The sequence below is a fragment of the Notothenia rossii genome, assembly GCF_949606895.1.
Source record: "Notothenia rossii genome assembly, chromosome: 7".
Lineage (NCBI taxonomy): Eukaryota > Metazoa > Chordata > Actinopteri > Perciformes > Nototheniidae > Notothenia > Notothenia rossii.
The window spans coordinates 37,662,151-37,668,635 of record NC_136905.1 but is presented as its reverse complement, the minus strand read 5'-3'; positions in this window follow the sequence as shown (position 1 = coordinate 37,668,635).

The following is a 6,485-nucleotide window of genomic DNA, read 5'->3' as shown; positions in this document are numbered from 1 at the left end:
GTTTTCCCCGCAAGGTGATAGAAGTGTTATAGATATTTGCTAGATGATGCACCTGCAAACTGCAACCATTCAAGGCTGCTCACTGGCAGGATTGATGGTAATGTTTCCGTCCAGGCACATCTCAATGATTATGTTGTTTTGCTTTTCAAAAAAGACTGCAGAGCTTGTAATTACCAACTTTATGGTGTTTAACTTCTACTACTGAAATCTATTAGCATTTCGAGCATGAATAGGTTTGTTATGCAGTCTGTAGTTTGTCTTCTTCATTTTTAATCTAACTGCTAAACTGTGTCGTGCAACTGAGAAGAGTTTACAGCTGTCAATCACAAAATACATATCATTTGGCCTTCAGATAATACAATCCTCCTGCAATAAATGTGTTGAATATGAGTGTCTGAAAACAAAACTGAATTTATTTCAGCTTAATAATGTTTCATGTAGCAACTGTCATGCATCAGTTGTCACAGCCAGTCTCCATCTGCATAAACCGAATATTCCTGCCAATTAGAAGACAACTGGCATTTCTCCCTGCAGCTATCACTGTGAAGCCACACTACTTCCAAAAACTGAAAATATGTGAATGTTTCTTACATATAAACAGTGTTTCTCATCTATCAGAGGCCTATGAAATATAACGAAACTAGATAACATTTGAAAAAATCCTTTCCTCACATTGCATGTTATTCATTACTGATTGTTTTATTTTCTATCTTCGTTTTAAGATGAAGAAGAGTTAAACAATTGAAATGTACATCAAGGGGCTGTTTGCTTTTACCTGCTGCAAGTATAGTTCACTTGAAAAAAACAATATAATTAAAGCATGACCATATGTCACAAGTGATTAAGATTGTAGAACATGTTTCCCGTACAAAGCTTATAATCTTTCTACTTACAGTATTATGCGACTTTGTTAAATACTCGATTCTGTTTGGTCAATTTGAACATTCCAAACAGACTGCTGCTAAGGAGGGGGCTCTGATCAAAGGACTACAGCATGTAGTCATATACTTCCACAAAATCAAGTCCGGACAAGCTAGTGTCAGCTGTGCGCATTAAACATTAGTTTTCTCCATCAAAAACACCACTGAACACTTTTTAAAGATTATTTTTTATATTTGTGGAGAGCACATGTTTGGATTCATGATGGCTAAACTGACCCCAGTAAAGAAAAGAAAAAGAGAACAAGAGAATAAAAAGCGGTTAAAAGACAGAAGAGGTTTCTCAATACTCTAATTTCCAACCTGACACGTTTGATTCCTGTTTTGAATAGTGTGCCATCGATGGGTTTCATTCCATTTCAAAATGCTGTTTGATGCTCGGGGTAAACTTCGCGCACTGCCACTCCAACATCCAATCACAGAGCTTGAGGACAAATCAAGGGGTTTGTCAAGCAAAGCACATGGTGTAGTCCCAAACGATAGCTGAGGATTCTGGGTAGTGTAGTGTCTTCTGCCATCCTAAACTCTGAACAAATATTTGTTTCTCCGAATCGAAGGGGACATGATCAAATAGGAATATAATTATCTTTTAAAAAACGTTAACTAAAGGGAACAATCTATTGAACACAGCTGAAGCTCTGGCCTTCCTTAAAAAAAAACTAATTTAATAAAAATCACAGTTGTATTACACACAATGCACTGTTTTTTGAGAACAAACATTTGTAACTAATGCATTTTTATCATTCTGACGAAAAATACAAATTATTATGAATACAAATAAAATAAAAGAAGCCTCCCGTGAGTTACTACAAGCTATAAAGTATATTTTAAAAACGTTTTATAGAATAAAAAGCTCACTGCAGGACGTTGTAGAAATGCGTGTGTGCACCACGACAAAGGAGCCTCATCCACTTTACATTGGCGTTGTTTGCTTGGTGCAGACACGTAAATGTAGCAGAGTTCGTGACTCCACCACGCATTGCGGTCTTAAGTAGTCGTGGTTGAGTCACGCATTCTGGTGATACAATAGCCTCATCCCAATACCCCTCGTTCTTTCCCTCACTTCCGTCCCTTCCTTGCGTCTTAGCCAGTATGAACACTTAAGTGTTCATACTGGGTAGTATGTTTGGGTAGTAGTTTTTTAGTTTAAAAAAAATTATCCAACAATTTACCGACCACTCTTTTCCCATGTAAGTCAATGGGAAAAAGTATTTCCGGGCCTGGCAACCAAACGGAAGTGTAGTACCGCCGTTTGGCCACCACAACTATTTTCATCTGAGTCCGGTGCACTTCCTGGGGGATTGGTGTAGACTCCGCGGTCCTAAAATCCCCCAATGCTTTGCGCACGGACTAATTTCCCAAAATCTGTGGCGGAAAATGTAAGGCGGGGCTTCTCATGTGATGCACACAACCTGATCTCACCAGAATGCGTGACTCCACCACGACCCCTTAACACCGCATTGCATGGTGGAGTCACGATCTTTGCTACATTTACGTGTCTGCACCACGCAAACAACCCCAATGTAAAGTGAATGAGGCTCCTTTGTCGTGGTACACACACACATTTCTACAACGTCCAGCAGTGAGCTTTTATTCTATAAAACGTTTTTAAAATCTACTTTAGAGCTTGTAGTAACTCACGGGAGGCTTCTTTTATTTTATTTGTATTCATAATCATTTGTATTTTTCGTCAGAATGTATTATGGCAACCCTGTCTCCTAAAGATTACGTTCCCACATAACTAAACTGCATTCTCAATTACATTTAGCAAGAAACATATTTTCTCCCACGTTACGTTTCTTAAATACGTTTATTTTCTACATATATTGCCATTTAGTGCCAAAAAGCTGCTGTGTCGTTTATTGCCCCTCAAACAAATCCCGACTTACGTGTTTCTGTACTTCCTCTCAACGTTTCCCAGATCGGTGTCCTCCATTTTGTAGATTATTCACAATTTTTAAATCCACATAAACACATCGGCAAAATCCAGCTTACTTTGAGCATGTGTTTTAAACAGTTTAATCCCTTTGTGAATTGTTTCCACTTGCGTCGTCCTTTAATTTCTTCATACAGCGGGAATCCAAATGAATGAATCCTGAGTCCAATAATCATCAAAGTCACACCAATAGTGCTCCTTAATTACGCTTTCATCCTCCTTTAACAAAATACTTCACATTCATCCAGTTTGTGACAGTAGTTATAGCATTTTTGAGACTTTGAAACTTTAATTAATGTTTCTCGGGTCAACATCGTGATGTGTTTTCGTGTTTCCGGTTATTACTTCCTATTGGGGGTTTCCCGCCTGTTTGATTATCTGAATCTTTTCACCCAGTGCCCTTGTGTTTCTCCTCCCCACCTGTGTCTTGTCCTTGTGATTAGTTCTGCATGCACAGTATTCAAGTTCAAGTGTTCTGTTAATGTTTGTCAGATTCTTGATTATTCTCCGTCTGAGAATTTTGCTTTGTTTTGGCCTGTCCCGCAGGGGCGGCGCCAGGGGGGAGGTAGGGGGTGCTGAAGCACCCCCCAGGATTGCCAAAGCACCCCCTAAGCAATCCCAAGAAATATGTTTTTTTTCTTTTCTTTTTTTCGAAAATTATTATTATTATTTTTATTAAATTAAATCAGAAAAATTATTGATTACATCAATGCAAATGTGAAACAAACAAATGTTTGACCAAAAACATAAAACCAACACAGGTGATATGATTAGGCCAATGGCCAGCACCCATTCGATTTTTGACCTGCCCATAGGCTAAATTACTTTGTGACACTTGAGTGACTTCCTGTTAGCTGGAGCTCCAAATTATTTGCTAACAGCAAAGTGACAAATGGATTGATTTTTAGTCCTTAAATGTCCACGTGTGGACACTCAAACAAAACCAACTGAAAGCGAGAGGGATTCTGCACATAATAGGCCTCGTGAGTACAAGTAGCTTACTTCTGGGTCTCTAGAGGCTTCTCAATTCTTACATTTCCCCTCCTCGACTCCCCTCCTCGACTCCCCTCCTCGAGACTTAGTCCCACCCACAGGAGATGCAAGCGGAGGACCGTGGAGGGGAACCGAGGGGAAGCAGCAGACGTTTAAAGAAATGGAAACTCCTCTCCTCTGAGCGGTCATATTAAAGCGACGTCCGTTCATTATTACGTGGTGTTGGAGATTTGGAGGATGTTTAAAACCAACCTCGTCTCCGCGTGTCGTTTGATAAGCTGGGTAAATTCGTAAAAAGGAAGGGATTAAGAAACCCCAGAATGCAAGTTAAACAATAATCTTGTTTTAATGATACAAAGTAACAATGCAAATACATCAGCGAATCACGAAGCACTCTGCAGAGTACTCCGGGCTCAGGTTCTACCACGTGTGAGACAGGTCTCAGGAACGGCCAGTCAAAAACAAGAGCGCGAACCAAAGGAAAACACAGGCTTTCATATTAAAAACACAGGAGGAGGTGTGTGCGTGCTTTCCCCCAGAGGTCATCTTATTGGGAGAGACCAACACATGGCCTGTCGCACCCAATCAGTGCGACACAGCAGAAGAAACCCGGAAAACAAAAAGTCTCTTTCAGTTTGACGAAGACCAGACACCTTTTGGTGTCTGGTACGAAACTGCTCTAAACAACAAGTTTCCTTATCTTATTTCACATCTTGCAGCCAGCACACACACATCCCCTTTATGGCCCTTTGTCCCTGAGTCCATCTTCCCCCCTCAGGTTACCACACACAAGTTAAAAGTATGTTTTAAGATATAGTTGTTATAGTTGGCTAAATATACGTAATACATGTAAATCACTTTCATATCAATAATAACGAGGAACACATTACCTATGCTCTTAAGCAGTATTAGAGATGCTTTTCAAATAGTCAAACTTCACACAGGCCCAATATAGAGAACACACTCATCTGTCCTGTTGTCTTTCCAGCCATTTGAGCTATTGTTCACATCTCTACTTCAAATAAAAGGTTTCACATTGCATATTTCCAGCTTCCTTTACACATACTGTTATTATTAATACAAAGTAATTAACCACACACATCTATTTAAAACAAGTAGATTTCTCTGATAATTGACATGCTGAAAATCTTAGGAAGAATGTCCCCTCCCCGAGCTCTCTCGTCCCTGTCATAAAAGCTGCTTCCATTTCATATAGAGTAATAAAACATGTTTAAGCTAATTTCTCCACAATGTTTGTAGCCATTTAGTACCCACACATGAAAGAATAAAAACAGAGGTATAGTTGAACAGTAATCATGCAGCACATATATTTACTGCAATGAAAACACACACATTTGCCCTAAGCATGTGTAACGCACCCTCTTCTTTTATGAGGGAAACATTCCAGAGTTTTGGAGCTATCCCCAAATTAGGATGTCCCCTGCTTGCATCCCTCTCTAAACGCAAAGACTTCACCTCAATATATTGGGGAGGGAAAATATACTTTGTCCCTTCAAATTTAACACACATGAATATATATAAGGTGACATTAAAATGAATATACCAGATTTAACTTTCCTGCCATAACACGTTACTTTAATACTTCAAACAATTCAACTAATCCTTCAATGGCAACAGCTGCATCAGCTGTCAAGTGTTTTGTCATAGCGTGAACATTGTTCCCCCACCTATTCACTTTGAATTCATTGAGAGTGCGGTATAATGAAATAACAGGCTACAGATGCGGACACACACACACAAATATATTTATATAAATATATACAATTTAAAGTATGAGAGCACTCTCATAATAAAGCCACACAATCAGAGACTGGATATATCCCCCCCCTCTCTCTGGTCGCTAAAATGGGGAATTGAAATTACGGGCCAAAAGTTGTATTTACAAGTATTAAAAGTAAGCAGAGGACACCAAACCAACTGAGACCCGTCTGTCCGCCGCATCTACGAACTGTACAACACACACCTACACACTGCCCCAAACACACACACACACACACCTACACACTGTACCAGACACACCTATAGCTCCTAAAGCATAATCAGGCTACAGCCGTTGTGTATTTTATTATGTGAAGCACTAAATGGTCTTAGAAAAATATCGACTCTTTGTTTGTAGATATCTACTAAACTAAAGCAAATAAAGAGAGTAGGCCTGTTATACTGAGTGATATATATTATACACACTGCTCTGCTTTCTGCACGGACCTCACAGCTGTTCTCTCTGGAAACATCGCGACGCGATGAAAGCAGTTTCTAAAATAATATCCAGGGGATGCATCAGAGCTGTCATTGGCTAAGATAAGTCCGGCCGTGCGTCACGCCTCCACCGTTCCCGGAAATGCATCCGCGGAGGAGCCGTGGAGGAACCATCAGTGTATCCTCGGTTAGAGCTCCTCCAGAGAGCCTCCTCGACGCTCGATCCTCGGTCCTCGAAGTGCATTTAGAGAAATGAGATGTCCTTCAAAATGGCGCGCTGAAATTCATTTCCGGGTCACTACCGGAGGACCGAGTAGTCGAGGAGGGGAAATTTGAGTATTGAGAAGCCTCTTCTGTTTTTCATTCAACCTCTGCTCTGTGTGTGTGTGGCACGAGCCATT